The following is an 18,336-nucleotide window of genomic DNA, read 5'->3' as shown; positions in this document are numbered from 1 at the left end:
AAAATTCTTCCTGCAGAGTTGGAGTACCAGAGTGTCTGTCCAGTATAGCCTACAGTGCCACCACTGCAGGAGGGTGTAAGTGCAGTTTACACATGCAGGGCTGAATTTTATGGGCCCCCCCGAGATAGTTTGGAGGCCGAAGACGGCCTTCCTGTCCAGAGGCCAGTTGAGGCCCTCAAGTGGCCTATTATTGACCACTTAAGGGCCTCTTCCTGCCGCCGCTGGAATTTAACCTCTGTCACGCGGGGAGGTCACCCAGTAAAAGAAGGTGACCTCTCTGCAGGCTTGGGGGGATGGACCTCCTCTGTGGTCCTCCCTGCACCTCCCTGAACCACCCACCCCCTGCACTAAACATGCACTTTCCCCTCCCTCGCTGGGGCATGCTGGTCTGGACCTTTATTTTTATTCATTTATGGGATGTGGGCGTCACTGGCCAGGCCAGCTTTTATTGCCCATCCCTAATTGCCCTTGAGAAGGTGGTGGTGAGCTGCCTTCTTGAACCGCTGCAGTCCATTTGGGGTAAGTATACCCACAGTGCTGTTAGGAAAGGATTTCCAGGATTTTGACCCAGCAACAGTGAAGGAACGGCGATATAGTTCCAAGTCAGGATGGTGTGTGACTTGGAGGGGAACTTGCAGGTGGTGGTGTTCCCATGCATTTGCTGCCCTTGTCCTTCTAGTTGGTAGAGGTTGCGGGTTTGGAAGGCGCTGTCTAAGGAGCCTTGGTACACACTGCTGCCACTGTGCGTCGGTGGTGGAGGGAGTAAATGTTTGTAGATGGGGTGCCAATCAAGTGGGCTGCTTTGTCCTGGATGGCGCCATAGAATCACTCCAGGGGTGGTGGGGGGTGCACTTCAGTTGGCCAAGGCAGGTCTCCTCCCGACTTTTCGGCCCGGATTTGGGAGCCCCACCATGGCTACAAAATTCAACCCGCGTTTTCCGTTACGAAAATGGAGATTAGAATTTATAATGAAAAAAGTTGACAGGAAATGCATACAAATGTAAGATTTTAAATATATTTTTATAGATTGTTATAGATATTGTAATTTTACTGTCTCCTTTAATGTAGCATTTTATCAGCTAATTAATCCAATTAACAGGCTAATTGCTGGCCATTTTACGACTCCGCTGGTAAGATGGCACTCCCCTCCCCCGCCCTCATGGAGCGGCCTAAGAATGGTATTTGATAAAGTGCCACACAACAGACTTGTGAGCAAAGTTGTAGGTCATGGCTTAAAAGGGGCAGTAGCAACATGGATACGAAATTGGCTAAGTAACAGGAAACAGAGAGTAGTGCTAATGGATGTTTTTTGTACTGGAGCAAGGTTTGTTATGGAGTTCCCCAGGGATTGGTGTTAGAATCCCTGCTCTTTCCGATATATATTGATGACCTAGACCATGGTGTACAGGTCACAATTTCAAAATTTGCAGATAATACGAAATTTGGAAGCATTGTGAACTGTGAGGAGGATAGTGTAGAATTTCAAAAGGACATAGACAGGTTGGTGGAATGGGCAGACAGGTGGCAGATGAAATTTAATGCAGAGAAGTGTGAAGTGATTCATTTTGGTTGAAGGAACTCAGAGAGACAATATAAAATAAAGGGCACAATTCTAAAGAGGGTGCAAGATCAGAGGGACCTGAATGTATGTGTCCATAAATCATTGAAGGTGGCAGTTTGAGGGAGTGGTTAATAAAGCATACAGTATCCTAGGCTTTATTATTAGGGGCATAGAGTACAAGAGCAAGGAAGTTATGTTAAACTTGTATACACTGGTTCGTCCTCAGCTGGAGTATTGTATCCAGTTAAGGCTGCCACACCTTAGGAAAGATGTGAAGGCATTAGAGAGAGTGCAGAAAAGATTCATGAGAATGGTTCCATAATTGAGGAACTTCAGTTATGAAGATAGATTGGAGAAGTTGGGACTGTTTTCCTCGCAGAAGAAAAGACTGAGAGGAGATTTGATAGAGGTGTTCAAAGTCATGAGGCATCTGGACAGACTAGATAGGAAAAACTGTTTCCATTGTGGAAGGATTGAGAACAAAAGAGCACAGATTTAAGGTAATTGGCAAAAGAAGCAATGGCAACATGAGAAAAAAACCTTTCACACAGAGAATGGTTAGGATCTGGGATGCACTGCCTGTGAGTGTGGTGGAGGCAGGTTCAATCAAGGCATTCAAGAGGGAATTGGATTGTTTTCTAAAAAGGAAGAAAGTGCAGGGCTACAAGGAGAAGGCAGGGGAGTGGCACTCGGTGAATTGCTCCTTTGGAGAACCAGGGTAGAACATGAGGGGCCGAATGGCCTCCTTCTGTTCTGTAACAATTCTGTAATTCAACAATTCCGTGATATGCAACACTTTAACACAATGGGCTGAATTTTTCTAAGCCACGAGCTTCAAAAACGGTGCAGCGATATTTGGCATGGCAGCTTATTTACATGGAGGGAGCGGAGCGCCCGCCCCTGATGACATAGGGGCAATGGCGTCTGGCACCACCAACCAGGCGCCGGTGCCATTTTTGAAGGGATTCCGGCCCTTCCGAAGCATTTAAACTTTTAAAGGTACAGTATTTTAAAATGTAAAATTAAAATGTTTTCAAAGTTCTAATACCCTCTCCCACCCCCCCCATGACTAATCAATTTATTAAATGCCCTCTACCCCCAAAGTACTAATCTCGCGATACTGATCTTCCCCCCCCACCCCCAAAGTTGAGAACCTTTAACCTTCAACCCCTTCCCACAATCCCCTCCACCAATCGTGTAGTTTTTGCCGTTTTCCACCACCACCATCCCCGCCCCCCAGCCCTGAAAACTTCACTCCTCCCCACCAGTGTTCTGCCTCAGATCTCCAAATGGAGATGCGAAGGCATGGGAGTTCCAGCAACCGGCAGGAATATTGGAGTGGGATCGCCATTGTGATGAGGTAAGTAATTATTAATTAACTAACATTTATTTAAATATTTTATTTAGGTTCCCGTCACCAAGCAGTGGGGGGGCCGAGGTGAGGCCTCGCCGCTGCCGGTAATATGAGATGGGGCCTTCCCGACATTGAGGCCCGTGGCGGTCCTCTCCCACAGGTATTTTCTGGGCCCCCACCCCCCGCCACAATCCCCGATGTCGGGGCACTGGTGAAATCCAGCACAATATTTGTTACTTTTTCAAACTAGTTTCAGACTAGTTGTATTCTGACTTTGAAGGCTCTAAGGAAAAGAATGCAGGGAAAATGTTGCACAGAGATTCTGATAAAGTTCTAATGAGAAAGTGGGAACCCTGCAGCTGTCAGCAGTTCAGCAACTTTCAAAAAGTTTTGTTCTAAGTGATCTTGACTTCTCTATGGTCTTAGTTTATAATTATCTCATCTGAACCTTGTTAAATTAAATTCCCCTAATATTTCTTTATAATTTGGTACATTAGGAATTAATGTAACACAGTTCCTAACTGCAGCGTTAGCTGATATTGTTAATGGTTCTCTCTTTTGAGGTGCTGTCCCTTTCTCTTTTAAATCAGCTGTCATCACCCCTCTCCTAAAAATCCAACCCTTGACCCCCATCATCCTTGCAAACTATTGCGCCATCCGAGCTCCTGTTCTTCTCCAAAATCCTTGAATGTGTTGTTGCCTCCCAAATCCATGCTCTTCTTTCCTCAAGACACAGTTGACCACGCCATCCTCCTGCAACGCCTCTCCACTATCAGCCAGCTGTGTGAGACTGCCGTCACCTGGTTCCATTCTTATCTCTCTAATCATAGACAGAGTAATACTTTCAATAAAAACAGAAATGATGAAAGATTACAGACCTGAAACGTTAACTCTGTTTCTCTCTCCACAGATGCTGCCAGACCTGCTGAGTATTTCCAGCACTTTCTGATTTTATTTCAAATTTCCAGCATCTGCAATATTTTGCTTTTATCATACTTTCAATAGCTTCTCTTCCCACTCCTGCACTGTTCTATCCTTGGCCCCCTCGTATTTCTTATCTACATGCTGCCCCTCAACAACATCATCTGAAAACACAATGTCAGTTTCCACATGTACGCTGACAACACCCAGCTCTACCTCACCACAACCTCTTGGCTCCTCCACTGTGTCTAAATTGTTAGACTGCTTATCTGACATCCACTACTGGATGAGCAGAAATTTCTTCCAATTAAATATTGGGAAGACTGAAGCCATTATCTTTGATCCCCGCCACAAATTCCACTTCCTTGTCACCAATTCCATCATATTTGACCTTGAGATGAACGAGCAACCACATGTCCATGCCATCACTAAGACTATCTATTTCCACTTCTGTAACATCGCCCAACTTTGCCTCTGCCTCAGCTCATCTGCTTTGGAAACCCTCATTCATGCTTTTGTTGCCTCCAGATACTTGACTATTGCACTCGTGCTGGCCTCCTGCATTCTATCCTCTGTAAACTTGAGGTCATCCAAAACTCTGCTGCCCATGTCCTTACTTGCATCAAGTCCCATTCACCTGTCACCCCAGTGCTTACAGATCTACATTGCCTTCTGGTTAAGCATCGCTTTGATTTAAAAATTCTTATCCTTGTTTTCAAATCTCTCCATGGCCTCACCCTTCACTATCTCTGTAATCTCCTCCAGCCCTGCAATCCTCCGAGATATCTGCGCTCATCTATTTCTGGCCTCCTATGCATTCCCAATTTTAATCACTGCATCATTGGTGGCCCTGCTTTCAGCTGCCTAGGCCCTAAGATCAGGAGTTCCCTCCCTACATCTCTCGGGCTCTCTAACTCGCTTTCCTACCTAAAACCTACCTCTTTGACCAAGCTTTTGGTCATCTAACCTAATATCTCCTTATGTGGCTCAGTGTCATATTTTGTTTTGGAATGATTCTGTGAAGGACCTTGGGACATTTTATCGTGTTAAAGGTGCTGTATAAATATAAGTTGTTTTTGCAAAGTCACTAATTTTCACAGTTAAATTTCGATCAGTATCATTTGAACCCAGCAGAAGCAGAACTCTCAACTGCAATAATTAGTTACTTCTGCCAGGGTATCCTTGTGTTGGGAGATTGTGATATTCTAACTGGGCCTGATACACCATCCATCAGGTCTGAGGATGTTTATATAAGGAAACTCAGGATGGAACATTTTCCCTTAGTAGTAGCATGAACCAAGCTCACCTCCAAACCGTGCCAGATAGAGTGAGGGCAAGGGGAATGTTTCTTTTTATACGCTTTGTATAACAGAATTGTAAATCATTTTATAAGGAATGGAATTATAGGTGAATGATTTTTTTACATAACTTGCTTGGGAAAGCTTCCTTTCAGATGAATTTGAGGAGACGTTGGCCTAGAAAGGACAGTTGACAATATGTGGTCAATCTGGGCTTTGTGTAATAGAGTAAAATGTGATAGTGAAATCAACAGCTGAGTTGTAAAGTGGGTAAATTCACTATTACTTGTTTTACACAGTCAAAATCTAGCCCAATAGGCGAGTAAATGCTAGACTTCTCATATGACCTTCCTTTTTCTGTTAACCTGCTTATTTTAGGCGACAGAGTGTAGTATGTTGTACGAATGCAGTAAGGTCACTACCAGTAACTTCTAGGCTATTCTGGCTATGCATGTTTTAAAGAGAAGGCCTACAATGCTGTGAAGATTAGTGGTAGGCCAGAAGATTGAGAACATTTTAGAAACCAGCAAAGGATGACTAACAAGAGGGGAGAAATTTGGGTACGAAAGAAAACTAGCAAGAAATATAAAAACAGACAGTAAAAGCTTCTACAAATTTATAAAAAAGACTAGCTAAAGTGAGCATTGGTCACTGAGATGATGAAACTGCGGAATTAATAATGGGAAACAAAATGGCAGAGGCTTTGAACAAGTATTTTGTACTCGTCTTCACAGTAGAAGACACAAAAAGTATCCCAAGAATAGTAGAAACTCAAGAGGTGAAAGAGACGGAAAAACTTAAAACAATCACTATCACCGGAGGAAAAGTAATGGGAATAATAATGGGACTAAAGGCTGGTAAGTCTCCTGGACCTAATGACCTGCATCTGAGCGTCTTAAAGGAAGTGGCTACAGAGATAGTGGATGCATTGATTGTAATCTTCCAAAATTCCCTAGATTCTGGTAGATCTATGGATCTAGTGGATTGGGAAACCTTAAATATAACACCTCTATTCAAGAAAGGAGGAAGACAGAAAGCAGGAAACTATAGGCAGTTAGCCTAATGTCCATCATTGGGAAAATACTAGAATCCGTTATTAAGAGGAATGTTACGACTGAGGTGGGAGGAGTGCACTGTTAATTCAGTCCCACTTCTCCACAGGTCACAACATATTAATAAAATTTTTACACTTACCGAAACTGTCACTCAGATAATAAAAACAGAAAGTGCTGGAAATAGTCAGCCGATCTGGTGGCACCTCCAGAATAAAGCCCACCAACCAGGTTTCTTTAATAAACAATTAATTATCTGTTTATTATAGACCAATAATGAAGTAAAACATATGCACAAAGGGAAATATTAAAGCCTTTTATTTCATCCTAGCCCTCACGCACACAACTGGTTAACCAGGAAAAAAAAGGATTTTTATTTACAGCTGTTACAAAGAAATGGAAGGAATAAAAAAAAAGCTTAGACTGAAGAGAAGATATGGAAGTCCTTTGTTTTGATAAGGTGTCATCAAAGATGAATAGTTGGCGGCCACTAGGAATCTTCCTAGAACAGTTCTTTCCAGGCGATGTTGATGGTCTGTTTGGGTAGGCGTTCAAAGAGATTCAGCACAGAAGGCTTCACATAGGTCTTACATCAGGTGTGCAGCAACAAAAGTTTCAGTTCTCACACATTCGAGGCAAAATTCTTTCAAAGACACTAGGTTTCTGCAAACATTCGGGATTTCTTCAAATACAGGAGGCAACAGTACAACGTGATGCAGGATTTGCTTTTCGAGAGCGAAAGATGTGCTGGCTGGATCTTCTTTTTCTTTTTTCTTTTTTATTTGTTTATTTTCTTTTAGTTTGCTACATCATTCATTTTTTTACCATGTGCCTACTCGCTTTTTTAATGTTTGTGCTTTGGGCCAGGGCTGTTCATTTTTCTGTCAATTAACACCCTCTCTGCACTCACACTTTGTCTTTCAGCACACCATTAACATGGTCAGTTATTCTCTGTGACCCTCTGCCTTAAAACACCTTGCCTTTTGTTATCTCTTGCCCCAACCCCGCTTTATTTGCTTAAAACCTATTACATTTCTAACATTTGCCAGTTCTAATGAAGGGTCACTGACCTGAAAGTTTAACTCTGCTTCTCTCTCCACAGATGCTGCCAGACCTGCTGAGTATTTCCAGCATTTCTTGTTTTTATTATGGCTGGATTTTCTGTTCTCCTGGCAGGTCAATTAGCAAACTCCAACTGCCTGTTTTTAGCCAAACACCCAATGGCTTTTTATAACAGTTCAAAATGAAACAAAAACCTTTCCTGAGGCAAGTCCTATGACAGCCATAAATCTTTTTCCTCAGGGTAGGATCCTAGGGCCAACCATCTTCAGCTGCTTCATCAATGACCTTCCTTCAATGATAAGGTCAGAAGTAGGGATGTTCGCTGATGATTGCACAATGTTCAACACCATTCGCAACTCCTCAGATACTGAAGTAGTCCGTGTAGAAATGCAACAAGACCTGGACCATATCCAGGCTTGGGCTAATAAGTGGCAAGTAACATTCACACCACACAAGTGCCAGGCAATGACCATCTCCAACAAGAGAGAATCTAGCCATCTCCCCTTGACATTCCATTGCATTACGATCACTGTATCTCCCACTAACAACATCCTGGGGGTTACCATTGACCAGAAACTAAACTGGAGTAGCCATATAAATACTTTGGCTGCTAGAGCAGGTCAGAGGCAAGGAATCCTGTGGCGAGTAACTCACCTACCTGTCCAAAGCCTGTCCACCATCTACAAGGCACATGTCAGGAGTGTGATGGAATACTCTCCACTTGCCTGGATGGATGCAACTCCAACAACACTCAAGAAGCTTGACATCATCCAGGACAAGGCATCTCACTTGATTGGCACCCTATCCACAAACATTCACTCCCTCCACCACCGAAGCACAGTTGCTGTACAAGATGCACTGCAGCAATGCACCAAGGCTCCTTATCCAGCACTTTCCGAACCCATGACCTCTACCACCTAGAAGGACAAGGGCAGCAGATGCATGGGAGCACCACCACCTGCAGTTCCCCTCCAAGCCACACACTATCCTGACTTGGAACTATATCGCCGTTCCTTCATTGTCGTTCGGTCAAAATCCTGGAAGTCCCTTCCTAACAGCACTGTAGGTGTACCCACTCCTCATGGACTGCAGAGGTTCAAGAAGGCAGCTCATCACCACCTTCTCAAGGGCAATTACGGACGGGCAATAAATGCTGGCCTAGCCAGCGACACTCACATCGCATGAACAAATTTTTAAAAAGCAAACAGCTGTTCAGGTCAAACACAACCCCCTGCCGTGTTTACTTGAAATCGTGTGCCTTCCTGTAAAAACTTGTTTACTGGTCAACCTTCTGTTGACTTTCCTTTTAAACAAAACACCCAAAGTTCAGCTTATTCAGGATTCCAGCATCCATGAAATCCTTCTCAGTTTTTAAAACAATATAGATTCTCAAGTTTTAACAAAAAATGGAAACCCTCGTAACAGGTGGCAACAGGACATTTAGAAAATCACAATACAATCAGGCAGAGTCAACATGATTTTGTGAAATAGACATTGTTTTTGACAAATATATTACAAGAACACAAGAAATAGGAGCAGGAGTTGACCATATAGCCCATCGAGCCTGCTCCACCATTCAGAACGATCGTGGCTGATATTAGGCTTCAACTCCACTCTCCCGCTTGCTCACCATATCCCTTGATTCCCTGAGAGACCAAAAATTTGTCTATCCTAGCCTAAATATATTCAACGATGGAGCATTCACAACCCTCTAGGGTAGAGAATTCTAAAGATTCACAACTCTTTGAGTGAAGTAATTTCTCCTCATCTCAGTCCTAAATGATCGACCCCTTATCCTGAGACTGAGCCCCCGTGTTTTAGATTCCCTGACCAGTAGAAATAATCTCTCAGTGTCTACTCTATCCAGCCCCGTCAGAATCTTGTATGTTTCAATGAGATCACCTCTCATTCTTCTAAACTGCAGAGATAACAGGCCCAATTCACTTAGCCTCTCATCATAGGACAACCCCCTCATCCCAGGAACCAATTTAGTGAACCTTCGCTGTACCGCCTCCAATGCAGTGTATCCTTTCTTAAATGTAGAGACCAAAACTGCACACAGTATCCAGATGTCGTCTCACCAAAACCCTGTACAATTGTAGCAATACTTCTTTATTCCTGTACTCCAATCCCTTGCAATAAAGACCAACATGCCATTTGCCTTCCTAATTGATTGCTGTACCTGCATGTTAACTTTCTGTGTTTCTTGTACAAGCACACCCAAATCTCTTTGAACATCGGCACTCATACGTTTCATACCTTTTAAAAAATATTTTGCTTTTCTATTCTTAGGACCAAAGTGAAGAACTTCACACTTCCCTACATCATACTCCATCTGCCATCTTGTTGGCCACTCACTTAACCTGTCTATTTCTCTTTGCAGCCTCTCTGGGTCCTTCACACAGCTTACCTTCCTACCTACCTTTGTATCATCAATAAACTTAGGCATATTACTCTCTGTCACTTTATCTAAGTCATTAATATTGATTGTAAATAACTGAGGCCTCAGCATTGATCCTTGCAGCACTCCACTATTTACTGCCTGCCAACTTGAAAATGCCCCTTTTATGCCTGTTCATTGCTTCCTGTCTGTTGACCAATCCTCGATATACCCCCAACTCCATGAGCCCTTATCTTGCCTATTAAACTTTTGCGTGGCACCTTATCGAATGCCTTTTGGAAATCCAGGTATACTACATCTATTGGTTCCCCTTTATCTACCCTACTAGTTACATCCTCAAAAAACTCTAATAAATTTGTCAAACAGGATTTCCCTTTAGTAAAACCATGTTGACTTGTTCTAATCATACTGTGCTTTTCGAAGTGCATTGTTAAGACTTCCTTAATAATAGATTCCAGCATTTTCCCCAATGACTGATGTTCAGCTAACTGGTCTATAGTTCCCTGTTTTCTCTCTCCCTGCTTTCTTAAAGAGCGGTGTAGCATTTGCCAACTCCTGTCTGATGGGACTGTTCTGGAATCTAAGGAATTTTGGAAAATTGTAACTAGTGCATCCACTATCTCTGCAGCTATCTCTTCCAGAACCCTAGGTTGTAGGCCATTAATACCTGGAGATTTGTCAGCTTTTAGTCCCTTAAGTTACTCCAATACTTTTTCTCTGCGAATATGAATTTCCTTAGTTGACTCACTCTTTTTAGTCCCTAGGTTACTGTCTATTTCTGGCATCTACCCGGCAGTGTGGAAAATTGCCCAGGTATGTCTTGTACACTAAAAGCAGGACATGTCCAACCCAGCCAATTACCGCCCAATAGGTCTACTCTCAATCATCAGTAAATGACGGAAGATGTCATCGACAGTGCGATGAAGTGGCACTTGCTTAGTAATAACCTGCTCACTGACGCTCAGTTTGGGTTCCACCAGGACCGCTCAGCTCCAGACCTTATTACAGCCTTGGTTTAAACATGGACAAAAGAGCTGAACTCAAAAGGTGAGGTGAGAGTGACTGACCTTGACATCAAGGCAGCATTTGACCGAGTATGGCATCAAGGAGCCCTAGAAAAACTGGATCAATGGGAATCAGGGGGAAAACTCTCTGCTGGTTGGAACCGTACCTAGCGCAAAGGAAGATGGTTGTGGTTGTTGGAGGTCAATCATCTCAGCTCCAGGACATCACTGCAGGAGTTCCTCAGGGTAGTGTCCTAGGCCCAACCATCTTCAGCTGCTTCATCAATTACTTTTCTTCAATCATAAGGTCAGAAGTGGGGATATTCGCTGATGATTGCACAATGTTCAGCACCATTCGCGACTCCTCAGATACTGAAGCAGTCCGCGGAGAAATGATGCAAGACTTGGACAATATCCAGGCTTGGGCTGATAAGTGGCAAGTAACATTTGCGCCATGCAAGTGCCAGGCAATGGCCATCTCCAACAAGATAGAATCTAACCATCTGCCCTTGACATTCAATGGCATTACGATCGCTGAATCCCCCACTATCAACATCCTGGGGCTTACCATTGACCAGAAACTAAACTGGAGTAGCCATATAAATACTTTGGCTACAAGAACAGGTCAGAGGCTAGGAATCCTGTGGCAAATAACTTACCTCCTGACTCCCCAAAGTCTGTCTGCCATCCACAAAGCACAAGTCAGGAGTGTGATGGAATACTTTCCACTTGCCTGGATGGGTGCAGCTCCAACAACACTCAAGAAGCTCGACACCATCCAGGACAAACCAGCCCACTTGATTGCACCCCATCCACAAACATTCACTCCCTCCACCACCAACCCACATTGGCAGCAGTGTGTATCCTCTACACGATGCACTGCAGTAACGCACCAAGGCTCCTTAGACAACACCTGCCAAACCCGTGACCTCTACCAACTAGAAGGACAAGGGCAGCAGATGCATGGGAACACCACCACCTGCAAGTTTCCCTCCAAGTCACACATCATCCTGACTTGGAACTATATTGCTGTTCCTTTACTATCATTGGATCAAAATCCTGGAACTCCCTTCCTAACAGCACAGTGGGTGTCCCTACCTCACATGGACTGCAGCGGTTCAAGAAGGCAGCTCACCACCACCTTCTCAAGGGCAATTAGGGATGGGCAATAAATGCTGGCCTAGCCAGCAACACCCACATCCCAAGAACAAAGAACAGTACAGCACAGGAACAGGCCATTCGACCCTCCAAGCCTGTGCCGATCTTGATGCCTGTCTAAACTGAAACCTTCTACACTTCCGGGGACCGTATCCCTCTATTCCCATCCTATTCATGTATTTGTCAAGATGCCCCTTAAACGTCGCTATCGTACCTGCTTCCACCACCTCCTGCCAGCAGCAAGTTCCAGGCACTCACCACCCTCTGTGTAAAGAACTTGCCTCGCACATCCCCTCTAAACTTTGCCCCTCACACTTTAAACCTATGTCTCCTAGTAACTGACTCTTCCACCCTGTGAAAAAGCTTCTGACTATCCATTCTGTCCATGCCACTCATAACTTTGTCGACCTCTATCATGTCACACATTTGTCCGGATTAAACTCCATCTGCCATTTCTCCGCCCAGGTCTCCAAACGATCTATATCCTGCTGTATCCTCGGACAATCCTCATCATTATCCGCAACTCCACCAACCTTTGTGTCGTCTGCAAACTTACTAATCAGACCAGCTACATTTTCCTCCAAATCATTTATATATACTACAAACAGCAAAGGTCCCAGCAACCAGGATATTTGTGCCCCTCCAGTTTACATGCAACCGGTCCTTCTTGTACAGGTCCCACCTGTCCCTGAAGAGATCCCAATGATCCAGATATCTGAAACCCTCCCTCCTACACCAGCTGTTCAGCCACGTGTTTAGCTGCACTATCTTCCTACTTCTCGCCTCACTGGCGCGTGGCACAGGGAGTAATCCCGAGATTACAACCCTAGAGGCCCTGTCTTTTAATTTTCTACCTAACTCCCTAAATTTCCCCTGCAGGACCTCGTCAGTCTTCCTGCCTATGTCGTTGGTACCGATGTGTACCACAACCTCTGGCTGTTCACCCTCCCCCTTCAGAATGCCCCCTGTCCGTTCAGAGACATCCTTGACCCTGGCACCAGGGAGGCAACATACCATCCTGGAGTCTCTTACATGTCCACAGATGCGCCTATCTGTGCCCCTGACTGTAGAGTCCCCTATAACTATTGCTCTTCTGCGCTTTGTCCCTCCCTGCTGAACAACAGTGCCAGCCGTGGTGCCACTGCTCTGGCTGCTGCTGTTGTTTTCCCCTGATAGGCCATCCCCCCTAACAGTATCCAAAATGGTATACTTGTTAGAGAGGGGGATAGCCACAGGGGATTCCTGCACTGACTGCCTGCCCCTTCTAGCAGTCACCCATGTATCTGCCTGCACCTTGGGTGTAACCACTTCTCTAAAACTCCTGTCTATGACGCTTTCTGCCACCTGCATGCTCCTAAGTGCATCCAATTGCTGCTCCAACCGATCCATGCGGTCTGTGAGGAGCTGCAACTAGGTACACTTACTGCAGCTGTAGTCGCCCGGAATGCTGGAAGCGTCACGGACCTCCCACCTCTCACAGGTGAAGCACTTTACCCCTCTAACTGATATTTCTAGCACTAATTAATAAATTAATTTAAAATAAATAAATACTTATTGAATCCTTACTAAATTATGTTACAATTAACTATATGGTCCCTAGTGCTAGATTTCTACCATAAATATTCAATGCTAACTAAATACAGTAATCTCCTCCCTCCGGTTTAGTTACTCTACTTATTAATTAATTCGTTAATTAGAATGAATTAAAAAAAATGGAACTTGTGTCATCTACTGTGAAGATAGACACAAAATATTTGTTCAATGCCTCTCCCATTTCCTCATTCCCCATGATAATTTCTCCTGTCTCTGCTTCTAAGGGACCAACGTTTACTTAGCTGGCCTGGACTGGCTAGCTCTTTTACACTGCTCACTGGTCCTGCTCTCTCTTTCTCTCCTTCCTGCCGCCATTCCTTTACACAGTTCTCTGGTCCCGCCATCTCTCAAAGAGTTCTTTGAGGATGTAACAAGCAGGGTAGATAAGAGGAACCAGTAGATGTAGTATATTTGGATTTCCAAAAGGCATTCAATAAGGTGCCACATAAAAGATTACTACACAACATAGGATCTCATGGTGTTGGGGGTGATAGATTAGCATTGATAGAGCACTGGTTAACTAACAGGTAACAAAGAGTCAGGATAAATGGGTCACTTTCAGGATGGCAAACTGTAACCAGTGGAGTGCCACAATGATCAGTGCTGGGGCCTCAACTATTTACAATCTATATTAATGACTTGGATAAAGGGACTGACTGTATTGTAGCCAAATTTGCAGATGCTACAAAGATAAGTAGGAAAGCAAGTTGTGGGGAGGATACAAGGAGTCTGCAAAGGGATTTAAGTGAGTGGACAAAAATTTGGCAGATAAAGTATATTGTGGGAAAATGTGAGGTTATCCACTTTGGTAGGAAGAATATAAAAGCAAAATATTATTTAAATGGAGAGAGACTGCAAAATGTTGCAGTACAGATGGACCTTGTACATGAATCACAAAAAGCCAGCATGCCGATACAGCAAATAATTCGGAAGTTAATAGCAAAAGTTAATTGGACACACTGTGGTAGAAATCAGTATGCATTTTGCCCACTTACGGGCATAAAGCAGGTGCAATGTATACCAATTTCTGAGTGGTAGCTCGTGCACCTAATCTTCCGTAATGGCATGGTCAACGCTACAATTGTCCTTACTGTTTTTAGGCGTCTCTGGTGACTGCTTTAAATCAACATTGGATCAATTTGAATATGCAGAAAAGGGCCCTATGCATGTTTCAGGACCCTTCTGCAAAATGTGTGAAAAACTAGGTGAAGTTCTTAAAAAACTTCTTCCTCAGCAGGCGTACTCTCCTGCCCCAGCTCCACAGCACTGTGCTGCCAGCCCACACATGACCCTCCGACATTTTCTTCTGCACCACCTCCTAGGAAGCAAGAAATATAATCTAGATAGTTGCTGGCTTGTATTAGCTGGAAAGTCAATCAGAATTGGAGAGATGAGCCCAAGGAGGGAAAGAGTCAGAGATGGACGACATGAAGGTGAGGGACGAATGGAAATTGAAAGCATAGTTAACATAAATCCCTGGAGCAGAGCGAGTGCAGGAAGTGACATCATCACTGTCACCAATATAACTGAGAAAGAGGTCAGAGAGGGGGTCTGTGTAGGACTGGAACAGAGCTGCTCCACATAAACTACAAAGGCAGGCAGAACTCGAGCCAATCAGTTTCCTATTGTGACACTTTTTCATTAGAGGAATTAAGTGGAGTTAACAGAACAAATTATTCAAGCTGAGAACAAGTTCAGTTAAGCAAAGAAGGATGGTTTGTTTGCGCATTTGTTCAAAGAAGAAGCTGAGGGTATGGTGACCATCCTGATGAGCAATTGAGAGGGACTGAATGTCAATAAGGGAACTGAGATGATGGGGGTTAGAGAGTTTGAAATTATTAATGTGAAAGAGAAGTCACAGATATATGTGGGTAGGAAATGGACAAGGGTGAAAAGATCGAGTCAAGCTAAGCAGGGATTAGTTCAGTGGGACAGAAATGGGTTGAAGCAATTGATCTGCAGAGACAGTCCTGTTTGTGTATCTTGGTAAGAGGTAGAAATGGACTGTGCAAGATTGAAGAACAACATGATTGAAAGCTATGGCTGGATAGCTCCCCAGTCATGACATTGATAACAGCCTAGGAAACTTGTTGCATTAATGGGCTTAGGTCCTGTGGAAGATAAGAGTTGTCAGAGAGCAGGTGTTCAGCCTCAGCCAAGAAGAAGTACTTCCACGATAAAACTATAGCTTTTTCATTGTCAGTGGATTTTGAGGATGTTGGGTTTGGAGTTAAGAGATTAGAAAGGAAAATCACAGAAGAAGGAGCAGTAAATCATGGGGGAAAAACTAGCAAAACTGGAACTGGGAGATTAAGACAACTGGAGACAGGAAAAGGAGTTAGATTTGGGGAGATGAGTGGGTGTCAAAAGGGACCTCCTGGACCAATAAAGTGCCTGGAGACAGAGGAACTAGAAGAGACAAGCTTCGCATTGAGTGCAGAATTTATTTCTGTGAGGTGTAGGAGGATGAAACTTTGCGGAGGACCAGTCATTTCTGGCCAGAAAGGGGAAGGTCTAAGAGGATGGTGAAAATCTTGTAAGGGTGAGGTTAGGAGGGATAGAGTCAGAACAAAGTGAATGGTGAAGAGGGATGGGGGTGGGGGGGGGGGGGTGGGTGCCGTTGGGACAACATCCATAAGTTTCTCGAGCTTCTGGTTCTTAATATCCAAAAGGAAGAAAACTTTTTTTTTATTAATGCATCAGATGAGACAAAGGATGATGTGGAACTGAGGACAGGAATAGCTACGGTATGCAATGAGCTGTCAAGTGCGTGCATGCGATGTCACATGGTAGAAGGGTGGATTGAATGAAATGCCAAGAGCAATAGTGTGAATGGCTCGAAAGCAGTTGTGGTTATGAATGGATCTGAAAGAGGAAGAATGAAAATAAGATGGAATCCATGTAGAATGAGTTTGGTTGAGAGGTGTTACGAGATATGGTTGAAAAGGTGGGTCTTAACAGATACAGAGTCACAAATGAAAAAGGAAGGGGATAGTAATGGCGAACAACAAGAAAGAGACGATGAAGAGGAGAACAGAATGTCTTTAAGGGTGGCATTCTTAATGGAGAACTGGCAGCAAATCAAACAGTAAAATAAAAAGGAAAAGATGCAAATGCTGGAAATCTGAAATACAAACAGAAAACACTGGGAATACTTAGGTCAGTCAGCATCTGCTAAGAGACAGGCATGTTGCCTTAATCAAGGTTAGTCGGGGCAAAGCTGGATCAGTTTTGGATGTCGAATAATTTGGAATAATCCTGGAATCTAAAGATAATTGAGATCTCTGGATTATGATAATATTTAGCAAAGAGTTTTCTGCACAAACTCAAAATTTACGGATTATAAGAACATGAGAAATAGGAGCAAGAATAAGCCACTCAGCCCCTCGAGCCTGCTCTGCCACTCAACAATAAGATCATGGCGAATCTGATTGTGGCCAGAACTCCACTTTCCCGCCTGTCCACCATAACCCTTGACTCCCTTGTCAATCAAAAATCTGTCTAACTCAGCCTTAAATATACTCAATGACTCAGCCTCCACTTCTCACTGGGGAAGAAAATTCCAAACACTAATGACTCTATGAGAGAAGAAATTCCTCCTCACCCTTGTCTTAAATGGGAGACCCCTTAATTTGAAACTCTGCCCCCTCGTTCTACATCTTCCCATGAGGAGAAGCATTCTCTCAGCATCAACCCTGTTAAGACCCCTTCAGAATCTTATACACTTCAATAAGATCACCTTTCAATCTTCTAAACTCCAAGGAGTATCGATCCAACCTGTTCAACATTTTCTTATACGATCAATCCCTCATCCCAGAAATCAGCCTATTGAACCTCCTTTGAACTGCTTCCAATGCAAGTATGTACCTCTTTAAATAAGTAGACCAAAACTGTACACAGTACTCTCGGTGCAGTCTCGGCAATGCCCTGTACACTTGCAGCAAGATTTCCCTACTTTTATGCTCCATCCACCTTGCAATGAAGGCCAAAATTTCATCTGCCTCATTTGAAGACGCTTCATCAGAGCATAGTGAAGATTGCTGATCTTTGCTTGCATTTTCTGTTTTTTCATTTTGAATGCATCTGCACTCCCCTCTGCCCCCCAAACACTGTTTGCACATTATTTTGACCTTTCTATATCTCTGCATTATCTCATTGATCTTTTATATCGCACCATTTTTTTTCTATTTAGAGTTTTGTAGTTTATTTTGCATATTAATTCGCTTTGTGATTGGCATATCTTGTGTGACCACCTTAAGAGGACCGGCTTGAGAAACTGTAAGTGACGATCACCGGAGGAAGTGATGTCATATCACTGATGACAAAGTGAATTGTGGATGTAGCCCGACAGAATAAGGTGTGCGTAGATGTGGTTCCTGCAGTTACTGTGTATATATCTGTTCTACTTGAGTTATAATAAAAACCCACATTTTCTTTAGATATTACTTGTAGTCCTGTGAGTCTTACAATAATTCACACAACAAAGAAGCAAGTAATATTACATGGTGGCAACATTTGGGATTTATTTTATCTGAAGGCCACCAAATATTATATTGTGGCAACTTTTGATTTTTTCTGAAGAACATACCAAGAGACAACAAAGAACAGCAGGTTGTCTATCTGGAGTGGCTGTAGATTCAGCCAGAGAGCACAGACAGCACCCCTGGAGATATTGAAACTCTATGAGTACAATAGGCAATTTGCCAGGAGATTGAAGCTTTCAACTAATCTGACGTTGGGTAGAAAAATTTGAAAAGAGGTAGTACAGCCATTACTGTTAGTTAGTTTTTCCATTTATTTGCTTCATGCTAAACCAAAAAGAATAGGAAGGTTAAAGTCTGGTTGTGGCAGCTGCCAGTATTGCAAGCTAAACCCCTCTGCAAAAAAAACTGCTCTCTGAGTTTTAAAAAAATGAACAGGCTATGTAAAGAA

General features: G+C 43.5%; 1 protein-coding gene across 7 annotated transcripts in view; it reads left to right on the top strand.

Annotated features, from left to right (window-relative positions):
• pde4d (phosphodiesterase 4D, cAMP-specific) overlaps positions 1–18,336 on the top strand; it is a 1,078,190-nt gene that overhangs the window by 850,119 nt on the left and 209,735 nt on the right. The window lies entirely within an intron of this gene.

The sequence above is a fragment of the Heterodontus francisci genome, chromosome 1 (assembly GCF_036365525.1).
Source record: "Heterodontus francisci isolate sHetFra1 chromosome 1, sHetFra1.hap1, whole genome shotgun sequence".
In the NCBI taxonomy this organism is placed as follows: domain Eukaryota; kingdom Metazoa; phylum Chordata; class Chondrichthyes; order Heterodontiformes; family Heterodontidae; genus Heterodontus; species Heterodontus francisci.
Note: the sequence above shows the minus strand (reverse complement) of the source record. Positions and strands in the feature narration are given on the sequence as shown.